This window comes from Chelonoidis abingdonii, chromosome 6 (genome assembly GCF_003597395.2).
Source record: "Chelonoidis abingdonii isolate Lonesome George chromosome 6, CheloAbing_2.0, whole genome shotgun sequence".
Lineage (NCBI taxonomy): Eukaryota > Metazoa > Chordata > Testudines > Testudinidae > Chelonoidis > Chelonoidis abingdonii.
The window spans coordinates 25,907,882-25,922,846 of record NC_133774.1 but is presented as its reverse complement, the minus strand read 5'-3'; the positions used below and the strand labels follow the sequence as shown (position 1 = coordinate 25,922,846).

General features: G+C 40.1%; 1 protein-coding gene across 2 annotated transcripts in view; it reads left to right on the top strand.

The window, feature by feature from the left end:
• The first annotated feature begins 3,398 nt into the window (after positions 1 to 3,398).
• PRLR (prolactin receptor) overlaps positions 3,399 to 14,965 on the top strand; it is a 168,537-nt gene continuing 156,970 nt past the window's right edge. Inside the window, exons 1-2 of one of the 2 annotated variants that reach the window (XM_075066904.1) lie at positions 3,399 to 3,669; positions 9,783 to 9,860. The gene's annotated coding sequence lies outside the window, so the exon portion shown is untranslated. Of the gene's footprint in view, positions 3,670 to 9,624; positions 9,686 to 9,782; positions 9,861 to 14,965 lie in introns of those variants that run through there. The other variant, XM_075066906.1, reaches the window with a different exon arrangement.

Here is a 14,965-nt window from a genome sequence, read left to right as displayed (position 1 = left end):
CCAATGGTCTAGTGCAGGGGTTGGCACCCTTTCAGAAGTGGTGTGCCAAGTCTTCATTTATTCACTCTAATTTAAGGTTTCATGTGCCAATAATACATTTAACGTTTTTAGAAAGTCTCTTTCTATATGTCTGTAATATGTAACTAAACTATTGTATGTAAGGTAAATAAGGTTTTTAAAATGTTTAAGAAGCTTTATTTAAAATTAAATTAAAATGCAGAGCCCCCTGGACCGGTGGCCAGGACCCGGGCAGTGTGAGTGCCACTGAAAATCAGCTCTCATGCTGCCTGTGGCACATGTGCCATAGGTTGCCTATCCCAGGTCTAGTGTAACCCTCAGTGTCCTGGCCAGATTCCAATTTCAGTCATGCAGTTCTAGTTACCTAAATTCTCCTTGTGATATCAGTTAGATATGGTGGTGTTGCTGTAGTTTTGCTGCAAGCTACTAAACATCTGTTGCTTTCCACCAAAGAGGTTGGCTACATTTCAGTAGTGGTTGAAATGCTCTCTATATTCCATAACAACTTGCAGTGATGTTTTCAGTTAATGTTTTTTAAACGCTTTAAGGTTCTTGGATGAAAAGTGTTATATAAGTGCAAAGTATTTATTATTATTATTATTATTATTATTATTCACAAAATGTGCTTTGCAAAAACTATTTAAACTGATGATGTCCTGTCTGATAATCAGTCTATAAAATATGAGGGGCATAGAATAAGATCTGAGAACAGTTTGTCCATTGCATTAAGGCCAAAAATAACTTGATCCAGTTCCAGGAAGAAAACAGCCTTCCAAAACATCATCATAAGTAGGAAGCTTGAATGCATTAGTATTCTGTACGGTGGAGTGAGCTTTTTATGATGCTTCATGGACAGCAAAAAGCCAAAGGCAGATTATAACATGGTGTCAGGTTCTAGAAATCTGCATAAAGATGATCCATCCTTATGTCAGTTTTAAAGACTCTGCACAGAATGGCAGTGTCATAGACCTACTTGCCGTGGCAGCCAGATCAATGGTTCCTATGAGCTCTGTTCCAGGAATATGAAAAGGTTTGGGTATCTCTCTGAGGCAGAGGGTGATGGGGGAGGGTTCTGTAGTGGTACAGACAAGCAACAGCAAGTTCAGGAGAAAGCTTACACACAGACATATAAGGCATACCTGTGGCAGGAGAGTATCTATGGCAGGGGTTTTCAAACTGGGCATCATGAACCCTCGGGGGGTCTTGATGTTATTAGATGGGGGATTGCTTGCTGTCAGCCTCCACCCCCAAATCCAGCTTTGCCTCCAGCATTTTTAATAATCTTAAATTAAAAACACTTCTAAAAATATTTATAAGGGGGTCACACTCAGAGGCTTGCTCTGTTAAAGGTGACCACCAGCTAAGTTCCCTCTAAGCCGTGTGGCTGCGGAGCTGCGTATTAAGTGCCACGCAGGTGCTCAGGGCTGTGGTGAGAAGAGATGCTTCTCCTCAAGCCCTGGACCTGCTGCGGCACCCCTACCCTGGCCCTGACCCAGCCTAACCCCCGATATGCCATGGAAGAGGGACAGGTGCTCTTCCCCTATCTCAAACCCAGACCAGCCTTGGACCTGCTGGGGAGCCCCACTACATTCCAAACCCCTCATCCTCAGAGCTCTCACCTCCCTGCACCCCAACCCTCTGCTCCCCTGAGTCCCCTCCCACACTCCAAACTCCTCATCCACACTCCAACTCTGTCCCTCATCCCTGGCCCCACCCCAGGGTCTGCACCCCTAGCCAGAGTCTTCACGTCTCACATCCCAATCCTCTGTCCCAGCCCTGAGCCTCCTCCCATACTCTAAACCACTCGGCCCCACCCTGACACATCACCTCCATATTGGTGGACATAACAAAATTATTCTGCACATGATTGGGAAAAATTAGAGGGAACATTGGTCAGCAGTACCACAGATCAGTAGCTCTCAAACTTTTGTATCTCTAGAGTGCCTGTTCTCCTAAATATCTGTCAAATTCCTATTCTTTTGTATTTATATGCTGTCACAAATGGGAAACAATGCAAAAAAGCAAAAGACAATATCCTTTTCATGATATTAACTATATTAAATGAAACTTTATGGAAATACATAACTTGTACAATCATACTAGTATCACATCGGCCAATATTTCATGGTACTAAAGCATTTTAGATTAAAGGTGAAACATGAACAAAGTGCTTCAAGCCAAGATCACTGTAATCCTTGTTTATTTCAAGGACGTGGCCATGAGAACTCTTCGCAGCCAACAAAATAGATTTTGCTTGTCCTTCCCACAGGAGCAATGGATAGGAGGAGAGAGAAATTATGTGAAATTTTAAGACTTGGAGTAATGTATTAGGAAACTCCATTAATAACCTTCTCTGTATCATATCTATTTTTATTACTGTTTTAATGTCTATTTGCACAAAACCTGTCCTCAGCTGTGGCTACTAGAACAAGGTGGGGAAAATCTTCTTGTTTTTTTAAAAAAAAATTAAAAGCAATGATGGGGGCTCGGCCTGGCTGTATATATGGATGTCACTCAAAACATCTTATAAGTGTTTCACCCTACCAGGCTAGTGGTTTAATGAATGTGATTTCTTGTTTAGCAGGCATCTCTCATGCAGGCCCATTTAGAAAACCAGATGAATCTGCTGTTCAGTTCTCATTGACCAAATCTAGACACTTTTTTGCACTGTAAACTGGTGAAATTAAATTAACATGGATCTTCCACTTCTGAAAGAGTGGTAATTTGCATCCTAACATACATAGACAAAATTAATATTTTTGTAGTTGGGTATAATGAAAGCCACTGGAGCAGGAAATTCCTTTTTGTTCTTTATTACAGCTCTTCTATTGTTTACTATGCAAATCCAAAGGGAATGCACATTTGCTAATGGATGCTATATGTTTTTTGAGTGCAATAACAAGATTCATACAAGCCATACTGCTCACTGGTTGTCTACAGTTAGAGAGAGAAATGTGTTCCAAGGTGGCTGGATAGTTCAGGAGATTTGGTAATGAAAAGCAGTTTTTTATCCGTAGTCTTTCACGTCTAATCCATCTTGCATAAATAATGACCAAGGGTTGTTCCCAACTAATGGTTCTCTGGTGGTGTACAGTAAATGATCTTAATGATTTTAGTTTATTTCCCTGTGTAGAATTATGTGTTCATCACAATAAGCACCACAACAATAGTCACTAGCTAATGTCCCCCTATGGTTGTATGCAGTTTCCTGTATAGTTTCAATAGAGAGGCTAAATAGAACTGAACTACCCTTTCAAAGAGATGGTTTCTCCAAGTATGAGTTGAAGGATACTGGTGGATCAGTTTGGGGAAACTTCTGCTGACTGTGTTCTATCTGTGTTGCAGATTTCTAGATGACATATGTAAGGAGTGCTGTCAGCCTTGCACCTTGCTATCAAAACCATCTCCCAGTGCATCAGTGAGAGTCTTTTCATTGACCTAAATGTGGACTGGGTCAGGCCCTTCGTGACCTCTAAGTTAATTCACACACAGTGCTGAGAAATAAGGGGAGGTATCATGAAGATAACTGAGGCAAGGAGTCATAGGCACCATGAAAGGAAATCCTGAGGAAGGGTCTAACTTGGGAAGAAGTGGCTGAGATGGCCTCTTCAGCTTTGAAGTGTCACCCCCAGTGCAGTGCTGGATTTGATGGTGAGTAGAGACTTGATTGGAATTGTAGATGGAGGACTGAAATATATCCTAAATCTTATGGCTCTCAATCTCCTTTGTGTGTTAGATATTCAGAGTATACTGATTAAAGCTTGTGTGATACATTGCCACCCTTACTTCTGTGCTGCTACTGGTGGCAGCGCTGCCTTTAGAGCTGGAGAGCCAGAGAGTGAATGTGGAGGACAATTTAAGGGTCTGCCTCAGCTCCCTGGATCCACAATTGAAAAAAATGTGTGCTTCAAAACAGCAGCATCCCTTGCATTAAGTGTCCAGATACTTGTTTATATATAGTTTTGTGTATAAAGCCACAATCCTTGAACAATTATGATCATTACCACAAATTGGACAAAGTTATGATTAACACAATCACTGGAAAAGGTTTCCAGCTTCCCAAACTGTATCCTGTTGGGTTTTTTCCCCCCAGAAAACCCATTTCTTAAATGTCCATGTATTTATTCCTGAAAACTGTTGTTTACACTTTTTGAAAAGCTTCAGTGCCTTTGACTGCAAGGATAATGATTACATGCGTCATTTAGTGCTCCTATGAATATGTACAGTAATTTACTATTACTATTTTTGTGAGGGAAGGGTCATCACAGCCTGAAATATTTTCAAAGAGGGGTGCAGCAAAAGTTTGAGAACCCTGTCTTAAAATAAACAAGACAAATTCCACTAGAATACCATTGCCCTATTTTTTTTCTTGATTTGGCTTCATTGGAATTCAATGACCGAGTCTGGCTCTACGTGCCTGTGCCACTACTGGGAAAACCCTGCAACACTTCATTTCTGAGCACATCCATTTCCTTTGCACCACGTCGAAGCCATGTCCAAATGCTATGACCTCTTCTCTTCAAGGTTTAAGGTCATGTCTATACTACGTCTATTTAGAGATTAATACAGTTAAAACAGAGCAGCTGTTCAACATCATAGAGGTTTTGGTTCAGGAAGTCTGTCAGCAAATTATCATGTACTCTTTTCCCCACTGGTTTTGTCTTAGCACTTTTGGTCCTTTCTGAGTAACTGCAGAGGGAACAAAAACAGTCTTGTCCTAGGGTCCAACTGTGCTCCATTGAAGTCAACAGGAGTTTTCCCATTGACTTCCCTGGGAGCTGGAGCAGGCCTGTATGCAGAAGAGCTTTCAGTGTAATTAAACAGAAATTGAAGAAGACTAGCATTTAACCTGGTTGCTTCCATAATTTAAAAGACTCGTACCCTATTGCAGATCTTTGTTATCTCCCATAGTTTGGTGTACGTGTTTTAAAGTAAGCCGATTTCATGCTCTGTATATTAGCATAAGTTATTGACAGTTTGTGAGACACATCACTGGCTGGATCCACATTGGGTATGGAATTAGAAAAAGTTAGTATTTAGTATCTGATTCCATAAAAAAGTGGATTTGTCCCCTTAATTGTATTAATAATAATCGTTAATAGTGTGAGCATGATGTGGTCATGAGGCAAGTCTTAAGACCTACAGGTAAAGTTTGTTACAAAAAGTGACAATAAGAGTTCATTTGATTATCTTCTAATGAATGGTTTGATCGAGCAGGGATAAAATAAAGGAGGAGGCATCCCCAATGTATTAATAATCCTAACCCAGAAGCAAGATTTCCCCCGCCTCTTTTCTTCTATCTTCCACACCTTCTTACAGGGTAGTGTCTGAACTTACAGTGTCTGTAGGCAAGAGATACACAGCTGGGTAACAACAGTTACTCATAATATTTTGCCCACATTTAGAGATGGTAGATACGTAGAACAACATGGCAGATAGGACTGATCTGTGGAAAATGCTGCATATAACATCTCAGTGATGAGAATTTCCCATTAGTTTTTATTTATATATAGTGCCTCATGAACAAACATGAACATACGGGGCCAACTTTTAATTTCAGTTACTGTAGTGTAACTCTGAAGTAACTATTTACTTCATTTGCTCAGATTTCCTCTAACATACCTGAGATTAAAATGTAGTCTGAGGTGGCTGGCTAATAATGTTAAATTAAATCATATTGACTACAAAAATGACAACAGGCCAAATGAACTTTGAGCACATCCTAAACCAATTATATTTTTTATTAAGGAGATCAGCTTGTAAGCCCTTAAGACATTAGGTTCCCAGGAGCTATAATAATACAAATAATAGTCATGGACTATATTAGTTTGATCTCCTGCATCATGTAGTAAGTTTAGTATTTTCTATGCAGTATTTCTCTTTCCTGACTGTATTTTTAAAAGCGTTACTTAGTCCCCTAACTCCTTTGGCATCACTAACTCATTCTGCACTTTTTTTTTTCTGAGTGTGCCCTGATCTTTTCCCTGAGCTTCACACAGATCACTGATTCTTACCCCAAAGCAACTCCATGACTGTCCCAGTAAAGCTGATAGTTTCATTTAGTAAATGGAACATCATCATCACAGTGAAGCATTCCATCTGAATGCCGGTACCATAACTGACAAACATGCTTCTAAATTACACAGTTCACCTAATGAAGCTAAGGGACTATTAGGAACTGATGGATTCAGACAGCCATATCAAAAAGATTTTTTCCCCCTCACTGTCAGATAAGAGGCTTCAGTTTGCTGCTTGTACCCTGCTTAGGTTACTTTAAAATCGTTCAAAATTCTTCATTGAACTTCTAAGTTTACAGGGGATTCATGCCCATGAATTCCACAAAAAATCATTGGGACCTGTAACTTTCACTTAAGTTGATACAAAGAATTATAGGGCTCACATCTATCTTATAAGATTGAGGCAAAGACTTCGGAACCTTTGTAGAAGTGTGTGTTGTGGAGTGGGGGGACAGGGGGCACAAGACCTAAGTGCCTGCTCCTTCTCCATGGCTGGCTGCTCCCGTGATGAGCAGCTGCCCGCTCTTTAGGCTTGTTTCCACTGACATCCAAGCATCCTGTCTAAGCCTGAGTGTGATCCTTGTGGTCGTACCACCACCACATACCACTAGGCACAGTCATTTTCTACCTGCACTTGTTAGGCTTCCTTTTACTTTACTGACTGGCTGCCTCATTCTAACCTCGTGGGCATTTCAATTTACCCTGATAACACTTGGTCTCGTCCCTGGCTTGGCCTTTTTTTTGCAAGGTTAAATGCTTTTTCTCTTTCTCCTCTTCCCTTTGCTTTCTGGGCCCACCTTTGTTGACCAACTGCTCATTTCACTTCCTGTCCTACTTAAGCTTGCAGGGTAAGCTACAAATCTGGACTAAGTTCAGAAGCAATAGTGTCTCATCCCCAAAACTGTGAAAATGAGACTGGGTAAAATGGCTTCCTTCCAGTTAGCTCTTTCCATTGGTCCACTGGTCTACCTCATGTTGCCAGAAAAATCTGAATCCGGCCCAGTCCTGAGCACTGCTGAACACACAACTCCCACTGAAATCAGCATCAGTTGAAAGTGTTCAGCATCTCTCAGGAGGAGCTCAACATCTTGTAGGGTTGGACCCTTCAGTCTCATTTGTGATAGGCCATTGTTTTAGGACTTTATAGTCTAACTCTTGAGGCCAATACATCCATGACTCCTTGTATCTACCCAGTCCCAGCACTAACAAACATTAAGGCAGGCTGGGAAAGATTGCACTGTTTACACTGGCCTTTTTTATGTATGTATTTATTTTTATGTTCATAGGGTGACCAGATAGCAAGTGTGAGAAATTGGGACAGGGGATGGGGGGCAATAGGAGCTCATATAAAAAAAAAGTCCCAAATATCGGAACTGTCCTGATTTTATGGGGACAGTTCCGATATCTGGTCACCCTAGATGTTCATGAAACCAAATTGGCAGCTTCTTATTCCTTGTGTTCTTTTATGTAGGAACTCTAGTCTGCTGTGCCTTTTTGATATTAGTATATCCTTTTTAGGTTTCTCAGCCTTCTTCAGCACTAGTAATTCCTCCCATTGCCTCTACTAACTAAGGGCCTGATTCTCCTCTGTTACACTAATGTAAATTAGGAGTAACTAAGTGTTGCAGTGGTGTAAAAGTTGTGCAGGTGAGAGGAGAACTGGGCTCTTTAAACCTTAATTTACTAAATCTTGCTTTCCTCAAATCTAACACCCTTGTGTTATTGTAGCCTATGAAAACTATATATTACTATGCTGAATTTAAGTAGCTTGTCATAACTAAGAATAACAGAGAAGCCTGGAATCAATCACACTTTTTTTATTAACAAAATCATGATTCAAGAGGGATTCTGCTCTGGCTGGATTTTCTACATTGTGCGTCATGAAGTAGGTAACTCAGAAACCTTTCTGATACAGACTTGGCTGAATTTATTAAACATGACATTTTTTTGTGATTAAAATCCCTCAAAAGTGAAATGTCTTAAAGCTTTGGATACCTGGAGAGCTGTTTCAATAACTTTTCAGTCTTGTTCTGTCTGCATCCTTGGGATCTGTAGCAGAAATTCCAAATATTGTTTCTCCTTCACTTTCGTTCCTTATGTTAAGTAAAATATTTCACTACGCTCTTTTAATAAATTTCTTACTGACTTGGTATATGCTAAGTAACGGTTATTTAATTCTCATCTTCATCCTGTCTTCAGCTGAGTAATCCTTTCTTGTCTGAGGAGCTTCATTGATTTCATCAGTCTCTTCAAGTGAATAGGATCTGAGCTTGCATCTTTACCAACCAAGAAGTCCTTAGAGTTGTAGTCTCTTGTATTCCACAAAGATATACTCCACCTTCTATAAATCCGCCTAAAGATGTGCATATTGCCAATCTACCCACTGAAGCAGCCCTTTTCCCAGGAGCACCTTCCCGATTCTTGTTAACTCTCCCTTGAACACAATTTCTCTCCTTTTTCTCTGCTTGCTTTTCTGGGGCTAGTCCTCTAAATTTGGCAGAGACAAGCAGCTGCAGCCATAAAGCAGCTGGTTGCAGCCCAGTGCGTCTTTGTTCCAGCTGATTAAGTATCGGTTATGTTGTCCTTCACTTTCCTTTTCTTGTTGCTGAGAAGATGCATATTCTCACATGATTCATCCCCAATCTATCGGAACCACTTGACTGCAAACTTCTAGGTAGGGAGCCACTGGAGGAAATTTGCAGACACACTGGTAGAGCTGGTTGAATTATTTCTTGTGAATATTTTTAGTTGACAAGTTTAGTCTTTATTCATGAATAGATCTTGACTTGCAGCATTTGTGTTCATTACTTGAAATTGTTTGCCTATGGATTTATCATTGTATTCATATGATTGATTGTTTGGTATTTGAAGTTGCTCAAGCTTTATAATGGATCACCTGAGTCATACGGTATTAGTTCTGGTCCATGATTGGATCTACAGAACTTTCACTCAACTCCTTTCCTGATAAGTTTTAACTAAAAAATTTAAACTGCAAACCCAAAACTTTATCTGTCACCCACAATGGCACAAACAAAACTTCAGTCACCTGATGGCAGAGAGGGTGCAAATATGGCTAAATTTGCAAAAAGGCTTACAAATTTCTCACTAGTCACCCACTTCTACACAAGTAATGCAAAGCTCAAGCCTGTAAGCTGAAGCTTTTTCAGCTGGTAAGATTTCTGACAATCCTAAAGGAAAGATTCTCATTTCTCTCTCAGATGTCTCATTAATGCATCAGGACCCAAATTACTGTAAATTTGTGCAGTTTCATGTCACTGTAAAATAAAAAGAGTTGACACTTTTGGTATGGAAAGAACTTTTGAAGTATTTTATGTTGAAAGAATATTGGATTGACTTCTTGTAAAAAAAAATTGTTATACACTTTAGGACAGGCATAGTAATTTCTATCTGATAAAGGGTGATTTTAAAAACAAATTAATTGCTGGATTTCTACACTCCAAAGTACCTCTCTAACCTTGTAAAAGTGTCATGCTCCGGACATTTTGCACACTGAAGAAAATCACTGTTTTGCCTGGAGCAAGGAACATAAATGTTGCAACACTGACTCCTCCTCTAATGGGCTGAGAATGTACAAGTACATAGTTATATTGCTCAGAGCCGACAGACTGAATATCTTGGGAGCCAACACTGTAAACATTAGAGATTTTTCTGAATCTTGTTTTGTACTGGGGGGGTGAGGGGGATTTTTTCTTTCTGTGGATTGATTAAAGTTAACTGTGCTACCAGTGCTGGATTTTCATATCTTTGTTCAGGAAGTGTTCCCGAACTGACATGGATCAACCCAGACTTCATTACCAGGCAAAAGTGAGTACTGTGGCTAAACCTGTTCCTGCAGTGTGTTTACCTAGGCATATAAGGACGTTTGTCATTGTATAAAGATTGATTGGTAGATTTTGTAAATGTTATTAGGCTTTTAAAAATAATCAGAAACCAGCTAAACCTAATACAATGTGTTAGATATTGTGTAACTAACAGTTTATGGAAAAGAAAACTATTGTTTTGGTGACAACTGTCAGCCAGGTGACAAGTGTTTCCTGTGAATTGCTAATAATAGCCTGGACAGCGAGATCATACTTTACAAGGATACTTAGACTTGCACTGGTCTTTTAATTAAGTGTTGAAATAATCTTACATGATTTCCCTAATGTACATCCACACTGATGTGCTTTGGCTCTCCCAATGTTTATCAGAAGATGATTGATTGAGATCAGACTAAGGGCTGGTCTACACTATGGGGGGAAATTGATCTAAGATACGCAACTTCAGCTACGTGAATAACGTAGCTGAAGTCGAAGTATCTTAGATCGAATTACCTACCGTCCTCACGGCGCGGGATCGATGTCCACGGCTCCCCATGTCGACTCCACTACCGCCGTTCGGGTTGGTGGAATTCCGGGATCGATAGGCGCTCGTTCAGGGATCGATATATCACGTGTAGATGAGACACGATATATCAATCCCCGAGAAATCAATTGCTACCTGCCGATACGGCCAGTAGTGAAAACGTAGCTTAAGTGTTTGACATCTCAGCATTCACTGACACTGGCATCTGGTGGAAGGGAAGCACAGAAACATGAGAACAGCTAACTGAGCTGCAGAGGAGAAAGGGAGCTGTGATGACTTATAGTTCTTGATTTCAAGAATTCAATGATCCCTTCCTGCATCCTGCGGAAGCCTGGTGCCATCTCTAACCCATTTTCAGTATTCTGGGTATCCTGTAGAATCTGTTTGGTTGTTTGGTTGTGGGTTTGTTTGTTTTTTTTTGGGGGGGGGGAGGAGCAGCATTTCTTTGCTGTCACTTTATCAGGCTGACCACCTACAGCAAACAGTATGGATCCCTTTTCTTTCCCTCCTACATCAAGCCTCCCTCTCACTGAAGCCCTGTACTGCAGACACCTATCTTTTTTATTTTGTCTTAAGAGATGAGTCACTGTTGTTGAACTGCTAGGAACTTCCTTTCCTAAAGGCAAATGAGTGGACTGCCTCTGCAGTATGAACAAATCTAAGCAGGGGGTGATGCCTGACGTGCGTGTATAACAAGTGCTATCGTTTACTGCATGTTCTATGTTGGTACTGCTGTCTGCTAAAACTGATATTTAATTATGCTGTGGGCTATCTCTGATGAAATGCCCCAGATAAACAACCTGGCGAGAGGATTAGCAACAGCTCACATGCAGCTGTGCGTATGTGGCAAGCAGACCTTGAAGGGAAGGGGAACCTGGAGGAATACAGGTTTTATAGATTAAAGTTAGTCCTGGGCAAGCATGAAAAGAATTTGTGTTTGACGGTGGGGTGGTAATTCAGAGTTTAGATTCATGTCTGCAATGTGTCTGTGGTTATTTGGTCTAGAAATTGCATAAGGTCATCAGAATAAGCTTTCTTGTGAGAACTGAGCACTATGAAATAGGGGACAACTTTGTCTTGTGGACTAAGCACAGAGCTGGAATTCAGGCCTCCAAGTTTCCTAGCCTAGCTCAGCCACAGACTCCTTGTAACCTTGAGCATGTCACTCAGGCCTGCATTTGTAAAAGTTGCACTGGTTTTGGGTGCCTCCTTTTTCTGGTGTCTAGTTGGAGACCTTCGTTAGAGTTGGTGAGCTCCCACTGGCTTCAGCTGGAGTTGCTCAGCACTACTAAAAGTCAGACTTATCTGTCTCAGTTTGGGCACCCAAATGCTTAGACACCCCCAAACTAGTAGCAACTTCTGAACATTTTGGCACTGATTCAGAGGCTGTGGGAGCTCCGCACCTCTGAAAACCAGAGATGAATTCTTGGCCAGTTGAAGTCCAAGGGAGTTTTATCACTGACTTCAAGTGGGGGCAGGATTTCAGGCTGACTTTCCCTAGGCTGACTTTTTTTTTCTCCTCAGTGTTTATACAGAGGTTAATTACATAATATAAATAAATACATATGCTATGTATTGTTACTTCATGGTCTCAGCTGGGTTGAAGACATTGATAGTTTTCGTCAAAATATTTTGGTACTTCTACACCCTCAATGTTACAGAGCTTAATTATGCTAATTTTTAAACTAACTAAACTTTGTAACCCTCAGGAAGGATCTGGTTTTGATCTCCTCCCCCTACCCCCTCCCCCAGCATCACCCCACGCTCTTGCTAGGCAGAGCCCTTCTTGAAGGATCTATTCTGTTCCCTAGCAATCTTTAGCCTTTCTGTTGGCTGTAACTTCCAGGCCTCTGTTTAATAAAGCGCTGTTTGCTGCATCATTTACTACTGATGAAACAAGAGCCAAGTTTTACCCTGAATCATGTGCCATTGCTCTTGAAACCAGTAAGGATGTATGTCGGTGTAGAATCTGGCCCTATAGCTGTTGCTGTATTAGGGACATGGTTTTATTTGGGTTACTTTAAGTAGAAGATTAAACCCTTCATAGTGTAACCCTTTTGCCAGGAGGAGTTGGCAACAGCAAAGACCAGGTTCAGTATCTGAGTTCCTCTTAATACACAACAGAACCAGCTTGAACCTTCACCCGCTAATTAGGGAAAATTTAACCATCACCCCGGGTGTCTATAAAAGATGATACTTCCCCACTAGCAAGCACTAACTCTCTCTATAACAAAAGAAAACTTATTAAAGGGAGAGGGAATCTAACATTAATTTAGGAACACACCTCAACCGCAATTCAAAAGCATGGGTGGTATCCTTTTACCTCAGTTTTCTACAATGCAGCGTGAAAGTCCGCAAACAAATAGCCCTTTAACACACCACTTCCCTCTCCCTCTGCTGCACTATGCTCTCAGTTGGTTGTCGCTGATCAGCAAAGACCCAGAGTTCAGAGATGTATTCATACTGGTCCACCTCCTACCCCTAAAAGATAATGGGAGTAAGAATCAAACAATGCTTCCTGTACTATTCTACAACTTGCTTGCTGCTACTATTCCTATCCCCTGCTTAGCAGGTGAGCTTCAGTTTAGAGTGACACCCTTACTTAGGGTATGCTAAGCACAGTTCTGCTGCCTTTTACTCATACACGAAGAATAACAGCATTTCATTGTCCCTGCATTCAAAAGTGAATTGTAACCCAAACCAGCCAAAATTGATCATTTTGGCAAAGCAGCTCTGTCTGCTGAACACCTGGGCAGAGTAGATATCTATGCATATAAAGTCTGCTCCTGCAGTCTTTTTTTCCCCCAGTGTGTCAATAGATGTCAGTGGAGAGCTCATTCACACCCTGCTTACAGTAGGGTGGAGTGTGTATCAGACACAGGGACAGACCAGGCAGAGAACCATAGTTATGTGGATGAGATGTAGTTACTAATGACATCTATACTAGATTACCAAGACAGTGCAAGATAAGCACATTGGGGCCTGAGTGTGGAGAAAGGCAATATAAATAGAGTGAGTCACTTCTTCCTTACAGTTTAGAAAAAAGTTCATCCTGGTTCTGAGGTCACATAATGGGATTTGGCAGGGGTGCAGTTTTTGTTCAGTTACTATTTTTTGAGAAACTTTCTAGTTTCCTGTGTGATAGATGGCACTTGTTGTAAGTAGGGCTGTCAGTTAATCGCAGTTAACTCATGTGATTAACTCAAAAAGTAATTACGATTTTAAAAAATTAATCGGTTTTAATTGCACTGTTAATAGAATACCAATTGAAATTTATTAAATATTTCTTTCTACATTTTCAGCTAGATTGATTTCCGTTACAACACAGAATACAAAGTGTACAGTGCTCACTTTATATTTTTATTACAAATATTTGCACTGTAAAAATGATAGAAATATTTTCCAATTCACCTCATACAAGTACTGTAGTGCAATCTCTTTATCATGACAGTGCAACTTACAAATGTAGATTTTATTTGTTTGTTTGTTTTTGGTTACGTAACTGTACTTAAAACCAAAACAATGTAAAACTGTAGAGTCTACAAGTACCCTCAGTCCTACTTCTTGTTTTGCCAAACGCTAAGAGAAATAAGTTTTTGGTTACATTTACAGGAGATAATGGTGCCTGCTTCTTATTTACGATGTCATCTCAAAGTGAGAACAGTCATTCGCATGGCACTGCTGTAGCTGGCATTGCAAGGTATTTACATGCCAGATATGCTAAATATTTCATGCGCCCCTTCATGCTTTAGCCACCATTCCAGAGGACATGCTTCCATGCTGATGACGGCTGTTAAAAAAAAATAATAATGCGTTAATTCAATTTGTGATTGAACTCCTTGGGGGAGAATTGTATGTCTCCTACTCTGTGTTTTATCTGCATTCTACCATATATTTCACGTTATAGCAGTCTCGGATGATGACTCAGCATGTTGTTCGTTTTAAGAACTTTTTCACTGCAGATTTGGCAAAATGCAAAAAAGGTACCAATGTGAGCTACAGCACTTGAGCCAAGATTTAAGAATCTGAAGCGTCTTCCAAAATCTGACTGGGAAGGGGTGTAGAGCATGCTTTCAGAAGTTTTAAAGGAGCAACACTCTGCTGCGGAAACTATAGAACCGGAACCACCAAAAAAGTTTTACATTGTTTTATTTTGGAATGCAGTTATTTTTTGTACATAATTCTATATTTCTAAGTTCAACATTCATCATAAAGAGATTGCACTACAGTACTTGTATTAAGTGAATTGAAAAATACAATCTTATTTTTACAATGCAAATATTTATAATAAAAATAAATTGAGCACTGTACACTTTATTCTGTTTTGTAATTGGAATTAATATATTTGAAAATGTGGAAAACATCCAAAAATATTTATATAAATCTATTTAACAGCACAATTATTTTAATCCCTTGACAGCCCTAGTTGAAAGCATCACCTAGTAGTTAGAGGGTCAGTCCCTTCTTAGGTCTTGTCTATACTACAGTTTTGTTAACACAAGTTATGCTAAAAATAAAATGGTATAATTACATTGTGTGAACATGCACAAGCAATGTTCCTTCTG